The sequence below is a fragment of the Neopsephotus bourkii genome, unplaced genomic scaffold, assembly GCF_033783945.1.
Source record: "Neopsephotus bourkii isolate Nb327-2 ecotype Australia unplaced genomic scaffold, CSIRO-AGI_Nbou_v1 NB_1589, whole genome shotgun sequence".
NCBI lineage: Eukaryota > Metazoa > Chordata > Aves > Psittaciformes > Psittacidae > Neopsephotus > Neopsephotus bourkii.
The window spans coordinates 781,144-800,985 of record NW_026902065.1 but is presented as its reverse complement, the minus strand read 5'-3'; the positions used below and the strand labels follow the sequence as shown (position 1 = coordinate 800,985).

General features: G+C 42.7%; 1 long non-coding RNA gene across 5 annotated transcripts in view; it reads right to left on the bottom strand.

Moving 5' to 3' along the window:
* Positions 1 to 19,842, bottom strand: part of LOC133222275 (uncharacterized) — a 37,861-nt gene that overhangs the window by 13,876 nt on the left and 4,143 nt on the right. For 3 of the 5 annotated variants that reach the window (XR_009728262.1, XR_009728266.1, XR_009728263.1), the window contains exons 1-3: positions 8,344 to 9,554; positions 5,928 to 6,020; positions 18 to 188 (exon numbers count right to left, since the gene is read on the bottom strand). This is a non-coding gene — a long non-coding RNA (uncharacterized LOC133222275). Of the gene's footprint in view, positions 1 to 17; positions 189 to 5,927; positions 6,021 to 8,343; positions 9,555 to 19,842 lie in introns of those variants that run through there. The other 2 variants (XR_009728264.1, XR_009728265.1) reach the window with 2 other exon arrangements.

Genomic DNA, 19,842 nt, shown 5'->3' with positions numbered 1-19,842 from the left:
ATTTGAACTGAACTCACTGGTTCAGGGGTCTTCTTGTGATTGAACTTGTGTTGCTTCTGCCTGGGTGTTTGGAATGCCAACCAGTTCTGACACAATTGACCAGAAGGAAGCATCTTCAGCCACATTCCATTTATTCCCCTTTCTGGTTGCCTGTCCTGTTCATTCTGTGATATCAATTATTGTTGCAGCTAGAAAAATAAATAGGTGTGAAAAGATGAGAAATAAAGGATGAAAAATGGCTTTTGTGACACATTTTTGGGGGGAACTCAATTGTATTGGGGTGGGGCGATTGCAGGGGGGATGGAGAATAGAAGTCACCTAAAAAGATGACATTTCAGTACTAGACAGAGACAGAGCACCCTTAGGGCCTATTCAGTCTATCAGAAACCAGCACATACAGACAGCAACCTTGGAAGCGTCTCAGGGAGGATCCTGAAATGGGTGAGGAGCACAGGGTAGTGTCTACACAGATTTGCTAAAGGATTAGAACATTGCCATGTCTCATCCCATGAGGGTCTGTAAGGACCAAGCAGCAGGGAAGGTCATTCCCCAGCACAGTCCTTCTTCAGGTAAACTGGAGCACCTTTCAGATCATGACATATTTCCACAATTCAGGAAAACTGACAACTTTTCAAGCTGTGTCATCCCAAACTATGTTCCCTTCTGAAGATCAGAAAACAAGGAAAACGTGGGCAGTAATGAGAGGAAGAGCTACCAGAGCAGCTCTGATTTCACCAGTGGTTTCCTTACTGCATTTTATCTAGGCTGAGATTGTTGAACGAGATGATCTTAAAGGTCCCTCCCAACTCAGAACATTCTATCAGTCTATGAAATACGGATGCCTGACCCTGCTGCGCTTTGCTTGAAAACCCCGCCACAGCTGTTTCCTACCCCTCCCGCACCCCTTCCATCCAGAACTTTGTCCTTCACGTGTAGTTTGTACTTCCCAATGATTCAGCAATGTTTTGAGAATATTTTAAAGTGTAACTGTATGCCTATGCTCATCCCAGTTCAGCAAAACACTCAAAAAACTCCCAAAACCTGCACAAACTGACTGCAAGGAAGACACAAAAAAGCCCCAAAGTGTTTGGCTCAGGCTGGTACTTCTTATTCCACTGGAGAACAAGGGTGCTGAAGTAAAGGCCATCAAGTGGTTTGCCTTCACGAGACACTGGCCTGTGCTCAGCACAGATGTGCGCTTTCTAGTTGGACCCACAACTACCAACATTTGTCCACTTTCCCCACACGAAAGGCACATTCATAACCCAGCACCAGTGAAAGCAGCTGGTCCTCTGGATCCGTGACAACTCTGCCAGTAAGTAATTATTGCCTGTACTGCTTTTTCTTTTCTTGGGAATTCAAGTTACATTGATCACGAAAATGATCCTCTTCACTATAGAAGTGATTCAGTCCTGAAATCATTTGACAGCTTATAAGCTCAAGTAATGAAAATTACTTCAGACAACACAAGGTTTAGGAGATGGCTCAATACCCATGCTCAAAGACAGAAATTGTCCAAAATCAGCAAGGACAAAGTGTTGCATGGAGTGTGGCCAAACGAAATGTGAAACACAAAATGGGATCACACTGTATAGCACTAGTGCAAAAACAGATCTGGGGGCTTTGGTGGGCTAAAGTGGAGAGCAGTGAAAACATCCTAACAGTGATGGTGTTGCAGAAAGAAAGGCTGATATTAACACTAATAATTAATCATTAAGTTTCAGTTTCCAGGGATGAATCAGTATGTTTCTGATGTCAGCTTGGACTAAACAGAACTAAACACTATACACATGCTGACATTATATATGTATTTTATACATATATATATATATAAATATCTCACTCTGGTCTGAATTTTCTCATCAGTTGAGAACCAGAAAGAACTGCCTGAAAACTATAAAAACTGTTTTTCCCACAACTAATGCTACCTGTTCACAATTGTAATAAAGGAATTCTGGGGAGCCAGGGACCATATGTGGTTTACACACACTGTAAGACTTCCTGTGCTGGGGTTTAATAAACACTCTCAGTTTGCAAACACTGAACTTCCCGACAGCAGTCAGGATCCCAAGGTAGAATCATTGGCTGTTCTGCGGACTGCAGCAACAGCAACCACCTCCCAAAAGTATGAATTCATGTGAGTGTGACCAAACATTCAGTGATGTGTGATACACAGCCCTCTCTTGGTACTGCCTTGAAGTAATTCACATTTGCTGGCAGCTCCCCCTGAGCTTTGATTTAATCAACAGCTCCCATGCTCTGGGATGATGTGGTAGGGCCCAGCAGAGACGGAGCAGCACCCAGTGCTTCCTCACCATCCTTCTCTCCCAAAGTGCTGCTGTACAACAGGGCACTTCCAGACTTTACAACACAGACTGACATGATCAAGATAGACATTCAGAAGAGCTGGAAGAGACCTGCCCTTTCTGAGGACAGAGGAAAAGCCTCCAGACAAGTCTCTTTGCTCTAAACTGGTAGGCAATACTTGCAGATATTGAAAACCTGGTAAATGCTGTCAGTCACTCCTGGTAACTTGGTTAACAAGAAATCAAGTTTCCAGCCTCACGTGCCAGACTAGCAAAGAAATGCCACAGAGAAGTAATTTTCCCATCCACAGAGGAAATAATGGATGTTTCATCTCCCTGGACTTGTGCCTCTGAAGCCATCAGCACTCTGACTCCATGAAGAGAAGGACAAATCTGCCCCCATAACTCATCCAAGGGCTCAGACCACATTTTTGGCCCTGTACTTCCATCCTCGTGTCTAAGAAACTGGTGTAGTAATAGAAATATTCTTCCATCCTATGCTCTGGATCTTCCATGAACAGTTAAGAAAGGCAGTTATGGCAAAGATGCCCCCAAAGGCAGCACTGCCTGCTTTCTTTAGCTCCCAAGGTGCAGTGGTGCACAGACTGACAGCCAAGTCTTGCTGATAATGGCTTTCATTTCATTTGCTCAAGGGACTGCAGGAGCACTAGACATCAGCAGACACCACAGATGGTAAATATGGGCTTTGCCACTCGTTTCGCCTGTGCCTGTGTTTGTTCTGTGGCACTGCTGCTGCTGCTCTACTCTAACAGCCAAAAAAGATGCAAGAGGAAGACTTACAGAATGAACACAACATTTGCAGAAGATAACTGGCTTCCAAGCCATTGTAAGGCTTGCTCTGTCCAAGGGGTGGAAAACACTATTCCAGGTCTCCATTCACTGAACCACAACTTCCTGTGCTGTGCTGGAGCTCCAGGCTCATGACACTTGCTTAGAAAGTGTCACTTGCAACAGAAGCACAGATTGCAGCAAACACAGCTGGTAACAAAGCTAAAATGTCTCCACAAAGCGATGGCAAAGCAAAAGCACACTGACAAAGGCCCTGCCTCTTGCTGCAGCACTTCAACACTGCCAGAAAACTGCTTTCCTTTCTCTGTTTTGTGTTGCTTATTAGCAAACATCCCTCCTGCACCGAGTCCAAGACTGGAATTTCAGATTCCTGATTGCTTGTTCAGGGATCTGGGGATACCACTATCAGCAGCAACTCCCAGGACCCTCTTACTACAGATACCGCCTTTCGCTTACCCTGCTGTCCCACCACTGCAAAGTTCTAGGACTGAGCCATCTCTCTTTACTACAGAAATTAGCTGCCTGGAGTGAGCTTAGGCTGCAAGGACCACTTCTCATTAGGCACCTCTTTCACACGTGGCATCTGTAGGCCTAAGTGCTGATATCAACAACTCATCACTTCACTGCTAAGAATTAAGGGACAATTTTGCCATCTCCCAGAAACTAAGCAATTCATTGCATGTCTTCTTTTAAAAATAAACAGAGCCTGTCATAGGCATTGATACTGAAATGATTCCAAAAGCACTTAGCAAACACCCTGCAAATCTGGAAACCTTCACAAGAAATTCACGGTCCTTCCTCTAGACATTTATTGCTCCCGTATTCTGCTCAAACTAAAAAGCAAATGGCTAAAATTTCTGCCATAAGGTAAAGACAATGTTATAAAAACTAAACTAATGTAAGCCAACAAAAACAAACAGATGCTAACTGGTAGAATTACATTGAGAGGGAAAGTAACCTTGTCACTGGCTAGAGAAAAAAAGGGTCATTAATACGAAGTGATCCAAAGCCAGCAGAGTATCAAGGGAGCAAAGCGAATTCTGCAATATGTCAAAATCCTCTGCAGCGATGACTGTGTTCTGTTTGCTTTTCCATTGCTTGCTTTTCTTTACCAAATTAAAATAGAGAAGTTTTCCTCTAACATACTATTAGACAACATCAATTCCTTTACATGCTTTTAACTTCAAAAGAAAAACGTATTCCACTGAAGCCTGGCTTTGCAAGCTGCTCTTATTGAGAGCTTGTAATTATTTCAATTCCTTACTCAAGCAAAAAAAAACCCAGCAAAAAGCCTTCAAAGCCAACACTGTGCGCAACTGCCAAGCAATTCCTCCAGAAAAGAGGAGAGATATCAGACACCAGCCGTGGCTGCTAAAGGTACCCAGGTAATGCTCGGGGGAGAGCAGCCATGAGCAATCTGTGAGGAGGAGATAATGGAGGTGTTGATTGCAGTGAATTGCTTGAATTTCATCTGGTGGAGGGGAAATCTGTGCTTTAGGATAAATTTAAGTTTCTTCCTTACAATCAACACATGTTACCTATAAATTTAAAAACCCTAATGCATTCTCTTTTTTGGGGTGGAGGTTTAGTCAGAAGGGGGATGTAATTTTCACTGAAAAAATATAACTTTTTCTAGCCAAATGAAGATTAGCATTATGACAACTCTAACCCTCTGTCAAGATCCAGCTCTACCTGCACCAACACCTTCTCTGAAGGGGAGATCACAGTCTGCCATCCTCCCTGCAGAAGCATTCAGGAGAGAGGACATCTGTGTATTTCCCTAGTTCCTTTAATGCTAGCGAAATCTCTTAACAGTTAAATTTACACTGTCAGAAGAAGAACGAACAGCAGCTTTGTCCTGGCTTGGAACCGCTCACGTCAAGTCCCTGGAGAAGGGTTGATAATAAGTTGTGTGATGTTACAGCATTACTAGCTCTCCTGCAGTCATCTGCCATCACAATCATTTACTAAAACCACAGAGCAGTCACTCATTGCAGTCAGTTACCAATATCATAACACATTAGCACATCCATGTCAATATGTCCTGCTAGAAAAGGCTCTTGTGCGCGCATGTGGATGCAAACAACAGAGCATGGATGCAAAATTACTCCTCCTCTCTGGGAATAAAACTCACTGACACTCCTCATCTCTGCAGACATTGCATTTCAGAGGCCAGAGAGGCCCCAACAAAGTCTCCACTGAGTGTGGGAAAAGGGTTGTCAGCTTTCAGCTCACCCTGGTGAAGGCTCCCAGTATCAGTGCAAGCTGGGAATGCCAACAGCAGTGGGAGGGAATAGACTGCAAGTACTCAGCAAAGACCATTTCCATAGCAGAAGAGATTTTTGGTAAATAGAGTATTTGTTCTCTAAAAGCTGACTTCATTTTGCAGAAATTGCTCACAACACCTCATGGGCAGCCACCAGCAATCACTCCCAGAGTCCCCTGTTGCAGCTCTCCTGACATGCCATGGGGACATTTTCCAATGGAAAATTATCGTTTGGGAAGTTTTTGTTAAGAATTTGAAGCCCTCTGAATCTTGCTCAGCTCTTTACTGCCGCAGACAGACTGAATAACATTGCTACCCTGACCACCCCACACCAGTTCTGGGGTGAGAAAGAGCTTTACCTGTTTGCACGTCTGCTCTTTCACAGCTAAACTGGCTGGAAGTCCGTGGATCAACAATCTGACTCGGCATGTGCCAGATGGGGCACTAGGTGATACCCGACAGACACTGCACCAGGAGCAGAATTACAGCCTCAGTAAACATCTAACATATGCGAGAAAAAAAAACACAGTATTTGTACAGAAAACATTTCTCACCCTTTGTGTAGATGACAAAACAGTCATGAGCATCATGTACTGAAGTCCAGACACATACTGGAGAGGTTATTGGTTTTATTATACCTATTTCAAAAAGCAAACAGGAAAGAAGTAGATAATTAAGACTCACTTACAAACAGGGGATTAGGTATCCAACAGCACAAGTCCATTTTCCAGAAAGAAAGTCAGTCTGGAAATAGAGCTAGAAGAGGAATAGAGAAGAAGGAAAGCCCATCTCAATACCAACCATAAGCTTGTAGCTGTAGGGAATTCATGCAGCAGGTGGAATGACATAGGGCATACCTGTAAATTCAAAGGCAGAAACACAAGATATACCAGCAGAAAGGCAAGAAAAGGGAAAGTTTTCAAAAAGCATTTCTGCAATATAATGAATTATTTTGAATATCCCCAGTATGAATAATACTAACTGGCAGCTCTTAAGGCTTTACTCTAAGATCCAACTAATCCACACTAGTGAGTTTTAGAGGAGATGAAGCTCTCTGAATTGAAAGGAATGCTGCTCAACAACACAAAGCGTGTCTTTGAGGTGATTTATGCTTTTTTCCAGCGGTCAGGAGGTGGCTGATCTGGCTCTGCACCCAAAACCAGCCCAGTTTCTGTGTTACATGCCCATTGCACCTCTCTCTGACACAAAGTGAGCAGAAATAACTGTGTATGCAAGGAAGATGCTGTAACTAACAGCCCCAAGTTACAGCAGCCTCTAACTGCTAAGTTAAACTAGTTTTACACTCGGGGGTTAAACTATCACATGCATCAGCAATCATAGCTGTTTGTTCTGAAGGAATAAACACGTGCATACAGCTGCATAAGGTTACCTTCACTTGAAACTGAAAGGTGCACATTTTGACATCTCATTTCGTGAAGTACTGAAAATAACATTTCCATTCTGATGAAATTCAAAAGAGGTAAGAAAAAAAAAAAAAAAGAGAAGTTGCTAGCAGGTAGAAAATACAGACTGAAAATAGCCTGATCCATGGGCATGTTACTGATCTCCTGATCTGAAAAGCATTTGATGATGACAATGATAATGGTTTCTTTGCCCCCATCTTCCCACTTGTCATGCTATAAAAATGCACACCACCACTTAGAAGGAGCTATTAATACTTTCAAAATAACCCAAACAATCATCAGGAAACTGTGAAAAAATTTTAAGGAGACCCCTGATATTTGGTGACTGATTTACAAGTCAGAAAAGCTCTTCAATTAATTAATTTCATTTAATCTAACATTATTTGACAAGTCTTCTCATAGGCTATGTGGACATTGCAATGCTCAGGTTGCACAGGCAGACTAATCTGCCAGCAACGTCTTCTCTAAACAGAATTAGTCTCCAAACTGTCCTAGGACTTTGGTTTTTTCACAGATAAATTAAGAAACTGCTTGTGGAAGTTTGGAGATTAAGCTCTCATAAAGGGAAGAATAAATATTCATTGAATAGCTTTCATGATCTGCTGGGCTAGATTTAGAAGGCTGAATTATCAGCACTATAAACATGAGAACCTCGAGTGGAAAACAAAGACCGTCCAGTGGTGTATGAAGCACCAGTGTGACAAACTGCTTCATTTTTCTGGTGACTTTTCAAATCAAGCTTTTAAACCGACAAGCCTGAACTTCCAATGATGCTACATCCCGCTGGCATGGAGCAATAAGAATGCTCACAGTGATGATGCATTTAAAGCTATTTCCAGAAAGCACTTACAGCCCATAGAGAACGTACAAACAGAGGCCTTGTGGTTGTGTTTGAGCTTGTAAATCACTGCAAGTAGTACAAAACTCCCCAGGTGAGGTGGCTGCAGCTCATCTTGGCCCTGAGGGAGAGAAAGCATTAAGCAGCATGAGCAAAGCACACAGAGCATTTCTGTTTTGTGTGGCCTTAAATGTCATGTTTATAAAGAGAGAATGCCAATTCCAGGCCAGAAGGGCAACATCAGGGACTGTTTTGCTACTCTTCAAAATAACCACTGCCAGAGCTGTGAACAGAAAATCACCCCTTTTCAGCAGTCTAAATGGGCACCGGATGGAATAATCAAGTTAGACCAATGCACTCCTCTTCCTTGTGAAATAAAAGGTTGTATTTGTCTAATAAACGTTTTGCCAGCAGAACAGTAGATAAAACCCTACAAATAAGTGAGAGTGTGATGTAAAACTGAAGCTTCACTATGGTATAAGCAATGAGAAAGGCTTTAATTTAGATATAATACACAGTATGGCCTTCACTTTTTTTATATCTCTTTGTGAGCAATGAGCTGAGCGACTGTGTACACAGTCTTTGAGAGCTGAGTATGATGATTAACCTGTCGACTTCTTGAGATCAAACTTTGGTAGATGGAAAAGGAAATATTACATCAAGGCATTGGAACTCTGTATATATTTTAACGTGCATAACCACATTATCCAATTTATCATTGGGCTGCTGACCTCCTGTCTGGTTTGAAACACTGGGAGGCCAACTAATTCCTGATTTAAATCTACAGAAATCAGGGAAATCCTATTAGAGATGAAATTTGTTCCATGTGGGCTTTTGGGCAGCGGAATACCTTGTTGCTAAGGTTATCCTGAAGACTAATATCGAGTCCATCTCATCTCTTAAGTTAAAAGCCCCAATTTATCTGTTAAAGATAGTAATTGCACAGCAGGTCAGTTCTCTTTTGGATGCAGCAAGCTGATTATTTATATACACTCCAGCTGTTTAGGAATGCATACCTGAAATCAATAGGATATTTGACTGTACGTAGAGTCATGAAGCAGGTACGTATCAATATAGCCCATTCTATTTTACCTTTTGTCCCATAAGGACATAGAGATGGTAAAAGGAGCTTTGCCTTGGAGGAGGCTTTTGAAAGCCTCACATGATTTGTGAAGGCTGATTAAAAAACCCCAAATAAACAGTCTTTCGCTGTGAGCTTTTGCACCCAAAAGTTCAATTCTTCCTTCTCAACTGAAAAACTTTGATATCTCCTACAATAAAAATAATATAGGCTAAATAATGAGTCATGAAGATGTCTGAAGACAAAGTACTTGATAAGATTCCAACCAGGCCAGATTTTTAAGTGGTATGGGCAGGGTGGTTGGGGTCTTTGATCACTAAGGTCCCTTCCAACCCAAACCAATCTGTGATTCTATGTTTTCCAGCCTTATTTTGCAAGGAGTTATCAACTCAATTAAATGAAGACTCATGCAGGTCCTGGACGTGATCTGGCCATGGGCCACAGAACAACCCGGGTATTTTGGCACTTTCCAAATACGCAGATAATCGCGCATTCAAGTCCAAGCGCCTCGATACATTAATGACAAAAAAGCCACAAAATGCAATGCATTTCGCTGCTCTGCAGGCTTAGCAGCATATGCTAAAGCCCCTGAAGTAATAGCTGAGCCTTCCCGCTGCCTCACTTGGGGCTTTGGAATAGGTCTTTATTTATCTGCCTCACAGACACCTCTTCCTCATATTACTCAACTAATACAAAGAGATTTCTCTGATAAAAGCTGCAGTGCTCATTTCCTCTGCATTTACAGATCCTACTGCTACAGACCAAGGGCAGACAGGATTATAGAACACAACACACAGTTTTTAAGCTTACAATACAGAAAAAAAGAACTTAATACGTGGAGAAAATCGTGTTTCTTCCCTTTTCCCTGCTCTCACACCAATATATTGGATAAATTGTGTATTGTTCCCAACGGCAGCTCATGCGTCATCCTCTGCTGCCAGCCAAACAACCTGGAAAAAAACAAAGGAGAAAGATAGGAATATAGAGAAGATAGAGCACAAGATTCTTCTTCTCAAGTAAAAGAAGAAGCTCTAAAACTGGTTCTCATCTCAGTTTTTACCAGTGCACTCTTCAGCAGTCTGTGCCTTAGGAAGGGAGCTGTGCAGGCAGGAATTGGTGCTGTACCCATTGCAGTGCTAGGAAGCAGCTCAGCATTAGCAACACACAGCCAAGACAGTAGAGAGCAGGAACAGAGTTATTTCTGGAGGTGTCTGTTATAATAGGATGGCAAGAGTCATCACAATTTGTAGTCAAAACTATTGTAGGGTGCACCTAAGCACATTTATTACCCTGCACATCAGGCAAAAGCTTTCATTTGCTCCTACCTAACCAGCACTCACTGCACAGATGGCTCTTCCCCTTTTTGTTGGAAGCACACTGAGAAAAACCAGGGAGACGACAAGGGCAGAGTCAACCTCTAATAACTCTGCATGGTCTCCCTTGAGCTAAACATAGAGTCACAGACTGGTTTGGGTTGGAAGGGACCTTAAAGCTCATCCAGTTCCAACCCCCTGCCATAAGCAGGGACACCTTCCACTAGAGCAGGTTGCTTCAAGCCCCATCCAACCTGGCCTTAAACACTCTCAGGGATGGGGCAGCCACAGCTTCCCTGGGCAATTTGTGGCTTCCCTCCCTCACAGGGAAGAACTTCTGCCTAAGAGTTCATCTAAATAGATATTAGAAAAAAAAAAAAATTTGGGATTTTTTTCCTGTAAGTTGGCTTTCTCATTCAGACTTAGCACCTTTTTTTTCTGTGTTAAGACATTCCCTGTTGACATTTTATTTTAGCAGAGGCAGCATTAGGTTCTTGTGCTTACAGACATCCACATGCACAATAAGAAACTTATAAATGGGTCGCTGAAAGTAATTGCACCAAGTCTTATTGTGACATCTTGAAAGATAACCTGAGAAAAAATGTTAGTTCTCAAAAAACAGATCATCAGCTTGGTTTTGGTAGCCGCAGCTGACACAGTAATTGCCACTCTATCTACTGCACTCACTCCCACAGAGCAGACATTTGATTGCCAAGACGACAGCTAAGAAGAATCTGGCAGCTTTCAGACTACAAATACTTTCCTCTTTACTAGCGCAATTACAGTTGAAAAGATGTTAGGGAAAAACAGAGTGATTCAAAGCATCTCTACTATCATTACTAGCACCTTCCACTACAAAAGAGTATTTTCGTTGTGGGACAAAAGCACATGTTGCTGCTTAACACTGACCAAAGCAACTCGATACACACAGGTATATCACATTTACCAATACTAGCATCTCCCTTTTGCCCTGCCATGGCAGCAACTACCTCTCAACATTCACCACTGCCTTACTAACTAGTCTCATGTGCAGAGGTTTCTCTCCTGGAACATGAACAGAAGTCAGTGCCTGGATTTCCCAGTGTGTTTAACTTAATGCTACTGTGTCAGCCGATGCACAGAATCTAGAACACAGAACGGTTTGGCTTAGAAAGAACCTTAAAGATTACCTAGTTCCAACCCCCCAGTTCAGTTCTTATTGTTGAAGCCCATCCAGCTAGTGAGAGTTAAAAGCACATCTCAAAGTACTTGGGAATGTGCTGCCTTCCACTTCTCTTTTGCATAATAAGGCTCTGCTGTTCCCACAGCTTTTTTTTAGGGTTTCAAAGGCTTGTTTAAAGCAAACTGCCTCACATGGATGCTGAGCATGACAACTGGAAATCCCAAAGTACCCAATTCATTGGCAGAGGAAACTTAAAATTCCTCTTCTTTTCACGTGATAGGAAGACATAAAGAAGAGATTTGTTCTCTTCATCTCCTGTAGAATTTTACTAGGAGCTTTTTCTATGGAGGAATGACAGATAGGAAAAGATACAGACTCTAGGGGATTTTGTTTCGCTTAACAGCCCATTGTCAATGACCCCAGCTCACAATTAGGAAGTACAACTTCCCTGCTAAACTGCTGTTTGCTAGAAGCTAAACTTCAGTTGCATTGCTGACTTGTGTTTTCCATAAAATCCCCGAAGATGTGAGTTTCTGTGCTGGGGCTGGAAACTGCAATTTGGAACAGCATTTGGAGGAAGATTTGGACGCTGAGAAAGTTGCTGAAATCCCTTGTTTTGTAAAGGAGATTTTGTAATCTGGCAGCCAACTCTTCTTCCCAATCCTCTTTAACACAGACCCACCTGAAATTGGCCTCTTATGTTGATGCATCACATTAAAGATTTCTGTACAGGGGAATGAATTTTCTTTATTTCAGACTGGTTTGGTTTTCCTCTACAATATATAGTGTTATTTCTTTCAATAGCTGTTTTTAGCTTCTTTATTTTTCAGCAGTACTTTTGCCATCTTCTTCATAAGTAACTTGCCCACAGATAGCAAAATTAGATAAACACACCACCAATGTCCATGCAATGTCCAGGTTTGCCTTCCCTTTGTGAGGTATATAGGAATGATTCGTGTCAGAAACTTAGGAGTCCTTGTCATCATTGCACTTTGGGAGGAATCGAAAATCATGTGTAGAATGTATACGAATAATCAGATTAAGATAGAAGTACCTGTCAATACAATGATGAAAGAAAAGAAGGAACAAAGGAAAAATCCTTCTTAATCAAAGTCTTTGTTACTTTAAGTGATACTTTGTTTAACTACTTGAATGTCTCAAATGCTTTGCTAATTACGGAGGGTGTTTTGTTTAATTGCCTGAATGCCTTAAGGGGGTTAGGTAATCAAGGGATACATTCTGTTACAGGATGAGGTGAAACTTGTGTATTGAATATGTAACTATATAACAAATGGAATTGAGGGGGCTAAGATGGTGGTTAAGCTTGTGACAGACATCCCCTGTTAATGTATTGCCAAGGAATTCAATATCTTTCTAAGAAGTTTCATCACCCAAAGATAAGACCCAGCAACAGGAGGAGAACAATGAAAAAGAACCACGTCGGTATTCGGGTGAAGGAGACGACAGGACTGGCTGAAACCCGTAAAAACTGCAGTATAAGGTACCCGTAATTCTTGTGCACGAAGACCCGGACGAGAACAACGGACTGTGAGTATCGTTCGGTTGGGTGGGAGGGCCGGTGTGTGAGTGTGACTGTGATGTTTTCCTCTAACCGCGGTTCCAACCTCCCCTGAGGGAATTGGCCGGTGCAGAGAAGGAGTGCTTGGTGATTTGTGTTTGTGCACCATTGAGACACGGACTGGGTATCCTGGACCTGTGGAAATACGGGCCAGGGCATCGGGATCTGTGAAGCAAGTGTGGACCTCTTCTAAGCACGTTTCCAATCTCCCGGGAGGGACTTGGCCGCTGAAGGAGGGAAGTGATAGTGATTGATTGAGAGGAGACACACCCGGCGGGAAACGGGTCAGAGTAGGAGTCGTAACTCTAAGCCAGGGAGGGGCCCACGGCGAGGTCCCAGGAATAAGACAGGGAGCGAATTACCAGATATACCCCCAGACAGTCCCTTGGGGTTAACACTTCAGTACTGGGGCTTTTGGCCGTCCCAGGAGGGAAAAAGTAAAGAAAAAAAATGGTCCATTACTGTATGGAAGTGTGGACAAAAGAGGAAATTCGACCCGACCATATTGGCCAGTATTCGGGTATTTTGATGATTGGATTTGTCAGGCTTTAAATCTATATGTAAATGGCAAGGAACCTTTCAACCAAGAGGAGAGTGATTATGCTGCAATATGGAAAGGGTCATCTATAACTGTTTCGTTATTTCCATTAACAGAAAAGAAAGGGAAGGTGAATAAACCAAATAAATCATCATGGGAGCCTTTAGATAGTTTACCACCCCCTTATCAAGGGTGGGACTCGAGAGGTGATCGGGAAGGCATTTACCCACCGATACCACCCTATCCTTCTCCATCGGCTCCCCCATCCTCCCCTCCCTTCAGTCGCACCAGGAGTAAAATAAAAATACAGGATAATTGCTATGTTTGGTGTTAATAAAGCCATTAAGATGGTGTAAACATCTACTGGGGAGTATCCCAGACTAGCTGATGTCCAGGATGGAAGCAGTTAAACTAACTGATCAGTAAAGGGCAGGATGATTGCTATGTCTGTAATGTTAATTAAGCTTCTTGGGAAGGTAAACAACCCTTAGAGACCACCACATTGTTGTATGCATGCCCATGTCTCCCGGCACCGCAATAAAGAATACCTGCTTGTCAACTTAAAACCTTGTTGACGAGTTCCTGGAGTTTTCTCCGAATCAATTTGGCACCCCAGATGTGACCCTCTCTGCTCGGCTGCAGGACCCGCTGAGGACAGGGCACCTCTAGGGCCCTCGGGAGGTTTTTGTTGTTTTCCCGGAGGGACCCCTTGACTCATTCGGATCCCTGCAGGAGCAGACAAGGACCATATCATAAAAGGTATTCTTTTCATTTATATAGTCTGTAAGATGCAGGGGGCATCTCTGTTTGGTAAACTGCTTTGGTAAGCGTACGCAAAGTTTGGAAGCCTTCCGTAAATCAAGATAAGAAATCTCGTGGGTAAAGGCATATACCCGGCTGCTAGCGTCCGTTTGGTATACACCCACAAGAAGCAGGGGGCTTCTTGTGGTTTAGGTCCTGCAAGACGCAGTGGGCGTCTTGTAGAAAAAGTTTGGGATTTTTACTGGTATTTGACTTATGTTGTGGGTTGTTATAGTTTTGACTTGGTCTTGTGATTTTGGTATTGGTGACAAATTGTTATAACCGTGTTATTAATTGTTGACTCTGTTTCAAGTGTTGTAACTGTGGAGTATGTCTGTGGGATCCTCTGTGTGTATGCGTGTGAATGCAAGATTAATAATGGGAAATTGGCAGAGTGGAGAGATCTTGAAAAAGAGTCCTTTAGGGTGCATTTTGGCACATTGGAAAGAACTGAGAGGGTTTCCTGGGGGCTCAGTAAAAAAAAAAAAAAAAGAAACATTGATAAAATACTGTAACCAATGGTGGCCTTTATATACTTTGGAAGATCAGGAGAAATGGCCTAAAAATGGAACTCTGAATTATAATACATTGTTACAATTAATGTTGGTTTTGAGGCGGCAGGGAAAATGGGATGCAGTGATGTATGCAGATATATTTTTCACTTTAAGAAACCACCCGGGGTGGCAGACAGAATGTTAAATTAATATAGCTCTGCCAGATCCCTAATTTTGGCTTTGGAAAAGGAAAGGGAAAACCATAAAGCTAAGCTGGAGAGATGTTTTCCAGCCTGTGATATTGGGAGCAGAAGGACTTGGGAATGTTAAAGAAGTGTGGAGAGTGTATCGGAATCGGAAACATGTAGAGAAGAAAGAGCTGAGTCGTGCTATAGGCACGGCTACAGTGGCTGCTTTGGGACAAGTAGAAACTGGTGGAGGGACTAATGTGAAAGGACGAGGCAGAGGTAGAGGAGGAATGACAGGCAGAGATGAGAAATTGAATTCTCTTGTGGGATGGGATCAGTGTGCATACTGTAAGGAGTTTGTATGTTGGAAGTGAGACTGCCCTGGGGGGAGTGCCATGGAGTGGCTCCGGTGACTGAATTAGAACTAGACTCTTGGGTGGAGCGGAGACTCCCCGGCGCACCCAGCGCTGCCTGCTTATTGCCTCTCGATATTAATCAATTGTAATAAAAAATTAATTAAATCAGATCATGGCCAAGAGGGAACTATTATAACACCTTCACTTTGATGCAAACATGATCCTCCACAACAGTGATATATCAGGAAGAAATCTCATGTTGGGCACAGTCACTTCCACCATCACGAAGCTTTACTAATATAGAAGCACAAAACCCTCAAGAGCCTATATTTATCTAGTACCAGCATTAGGAGGTCTTCACATGCCTAAACATGGTACCTCAATTCCTGCCGGAGTAAAATCAAAACACATCCCTTAAACTAAGCTTGGACTGAAAAGCTGGTCAGTCTGCACACAACCCACTGGAAACCACTTGGCTCTCTGACAATCCAGAAAGAGGAAAAATGTAACAAACCAATCCTTCACCATAATTACAGTCTTAATTCTGATCCTAAAGATAGTCCAACGTAATCAGAAGGCAGTATAGTCCACTTTGGTAAGTGCTATATCCTTTTCTCCGTAGACTTTATGGACTGCAACAACCAAGGTGCTTCAGCACGTAAAGCCTGAAACCAGAACAAATTTCTCATCTGAAACCCTGTATTGGCAATAAGCTGTTTATAACTGGGAAAAAATATCAGAAACCATCAGCCTCTGTAGCTACTGCTTCATTTTAGTCACATGCACTGTGCAAAATTTAGGAATGCAGCTCCTCAGTCCCTCTTACCATGAAAACTAATTCTGACCCAAAGTGTGGTACTAGAATTGAATCTGAATGAGAACAGTGCCAGAACACTCACAGCAGAGCTGGAAACAAACTTGTTGCACATCTATCATGACGACTAACACATACTCAACAAAATGCACAAGGATGATCATTTTATGCTGCTTTCACAAGCCTTCAGCTCAGCTTTGCAAGAGGTAGTAACAGCATGGTCCCTGCTTTCCAGAAAACAGGTCCCTTCACACACAAATTGTTCTATGATTCTAACACTAGCCATTAGTTTCCTCTGCTTCCCTGGAAAACCCTTCCCAGCCATGATAGGTGACAGGTATAGCCACAGCTAGGCTGACCAGGCAGCATTAGGCTTCACTAGGAAGAACCCTCACCTGATTACAGTATCACAGCATGATAGAGATTGGAAGGGACCTCAAAAGATCATCTAGTCCAATCCCCCTGCTGGAGCAGGAACACCTAGATAAGGTTACACAGGAACATGTCCAGGCGGGTTTTGAATGTCTCCAGAGAAGGAGACTCCACAACCTCCCTGGGCAGCCTGTTCCAGTGTTCCGTCACCCTCACTGACAAGAAGTTTCTTCTCAAGTTTAAGTGGAACCTCTTGTGTTCCAGTTTGTACCCATTGCCCCTTGTCCTTTCATTGTTTGCCACTGAGAAGAGCCTGGCTCCATCCTCGTGACACTCCCCCTTTATATATTTATATACACTAATAAGGTCACCCCTCAATCTCCTCTTCTCCAAACTATAGAGACCCAGCTCCCTCAGTCAATTGCTCCCTCAGATTGCTGCAATTTGAGTGAGATCCAGCTACAGATGGAGCTCTTGAAGTATGCTCCAAAATTTTCTATAATGAAACCTTTAAAACAACAAAATGGCTCAAAATTGCAACAACTCCACTTACAGCTTGGTAGCTGCAAGAGCCCTTATCCCAGTCATGAAATCCTTATGTGCATGCTCCCAAATAAATAAATGTTCATACACACCTTGCTTTCATGGTTCCTAGCCCCAAAGCGGTGCCTTTCCTGGCTACAGATGCAGGAAAATCTGGCCTAATATTAATGAATAACCTTTCCTGAGAGCGGTCATCACTCCAAGCCTTTAGGCTTTGCAAGATTTTGTAATGGACAGCCCCAAATTCTAATCCTAAATCTAAATCTCTACCAACATTAGCAATATACACGTTCCCTGTAATGTGTCAGCACAAAGACAGGCACTTGTAGTGACACAGACTCTGCAAGAGGTACCAGAAGGGAGGGCTCCCAGGCTTCAGGACTTGTGGGAACTTATTCTGGTTCTAAACCAAGAACCAGTGGTGGCAGAGTAGACAGGACTTTGGCATGCCCCAGAACCCCTCCTAGCACTACAGGTATTATGAGATGTACCAGTAAACAGAGATCTTTCCCTGTTGGTTTTACTAAATCTACCCTTAGGTTTTCTATAGAGTCTGGAGATACAGGGAGAGGTCAGATTCTGCTGTGAGCCAGAGACCTGTGGGGACCAGCCTTTACTGAAGGGTGACAGACCTTCCAACCAGACCTTCCAGTCCCATTATCCCTTGGCCTCTCCAGCAGCCTATGGGGAACACAAATACAACAAACCCCAATATGACTATTCTTTCCCATCATTAACGAGAGCCATTGCTGAGAACAAATTCTTCAGTCCTGCAGCTTCCCAAGATGCAGCAAAGAAGAGAGACTGGCATTCCCAAATCCCCATCCACAACAATAATCAGCTACTTGTTCTGATACTTACTCCATCAGCTCACCTTCTCTTTCCTTACTCTGTTCCAACATTAACCCTTGCCTTCTGCAAAGCTTGCAATAAATCTGGCATTACTAGGGTGTCTCTCCCTTCTACTGCCATAATTGACACATTAAGAAATTACTGTGTTCTTTAGGCCTCCTTATCTGCACTCTGACCATATCCATTAGTCATGCACAGTATCAGATCTCATCCCATCCCCTCCCTTATTTTGATACTACTTCAACAAACAAGTGCAATAAACCACGAAGTAGCAGATATTGGGAGAGGTTTTGACCAGAAACAGATTTCTTAGCATACCACCTGAGAGATATGTCAAAGACAACCTGCAAAGAAAACAAGAATGTATTAACAGAAGATTCTTGACAGTAAATCATACAACACAAAAGACTGCACAATGAATAACAAGGCAATTAGTGGCTTGCCTGAAAATAGAAAAAAATATGCATTGTGAACATAACAGTAGTTCTCTACTAGTGACACCATGTTGCATACGAGAGAGCCAGGACAGTTGGAGAAATGAATATTTTCTTGTTGCCCCAGATGTAGATTTAATTCCTTAATTTTTTTACAATAAATTCCTAAGCTATATAGCCCTGCAAGCCTTGGAGCTGTTCCTGTGCCTGGGAGTGCACCAGAGACAGCCATCTTTTCCACACAGTGTCCTATTGCTATTTTTCTCAGTGCAAGTGGAACAGAAATTGCACTGGAACCTGCAAACAAATGCTCATCTTGGAGTCAAGCAAGAGAAAAGGAAGAAAGAAGCTTTGTCCAAAGAATCCACAGGACATTTCCCCAGGTTTCTTCTTCAGACTTCACAATTTCAGAAGCATTAACAAACCTGTAGGTGCTTCAGAGCCCTGCTGACTGGACTGAATTAACTACTGGACTGCTGCCATGAAACTAGACATGGTGAAAGCTTCCTGAGTTGTTTCCAAACACTTTGGTGTGGGAGCACGATGGTCACAAAATCAGGGGAAGTGGAGAAGCAGCCAAGCTAGTGAGAACTCCTTCCTTCCCTTCACAACCTCCAGAAGGCAGAGAGAGGCAATTGGTTTTCCTGCTGAAAGAAAGCAGGTGGCAAAATTACAAGCAGAATAGCAGCACCAAGAGACTGGTGGGAGGCAGAGAGTGATATTGATATGAGTGAGATCTGCTATCTTGTGTCTGGCTGCACATCTCCTCTTGCTGTTTCAGGGTATTTATTTTCTTCCTTCCTCAGTCAGCTTCTGTTCCTTTCTTTCCTCCCAAGCAGGACTGAATCTATGCAATCAAGTGATAATAGAGTTGTTATCAATACTTGGGTCTCATAAACACTGTTATTATTCAGAGAACCAAGCCAGCACTGAGCTACTCACACATGCCTTGAGAGATTACTGGGAGAAGCAAGACAATGGCCCACTTTTGTTTGGAAAGATTCAAGATATTGGAAGTAATATCACTTATCTCTCTCTGATCATAGCTGAAACAGTCACACAGAACACAGACTATTCATTGAAGACCACAGCAAAGACAGCAGCAAGATTTTGAAAGTAAAGGGCAGAATATCAAGCTGCTAAACCAGCATAAAGACAGATAGGAGTTATTCTACCACAGACTCTTCTTCTTAATAGCTCCCATTATAAGTTGACACAACTGTTCTGCACTAAAACACTTTCTTGTTGATAATGACAGAGGAAATGGACTATGTATCATTAAAAAAAAGTACCGATTTCCTCTTTTTTAAAAGGAATTAATGACTTGGTTTGCTGTTGAAGGGTTTGAGACATCCATTTACATTTTGGAGACTTGGTGGGGGGGTTTCTTGGCAAATACTGACAGACCTAGACCAAACCCAACTGCCAACATGGCTGCAACACAGCACATTTGGGCAAAATATGTAGTTTTATAAATACTCCCCTTTCATGCTACTCAGTCCTTACTGCACAACTTTATTATTGCTTTTCCTCTTGGCTTTATACATTAGGTTGATTTTCAGACCTTTACAAGATTTATTTTGGGCTTTTGCAGCTCTTGCTTACACCTACAATTGAGCATATGAGACATCCCATAGTTGGCTGTTCAGGCTCTTGCCACTTCCCTGTGAT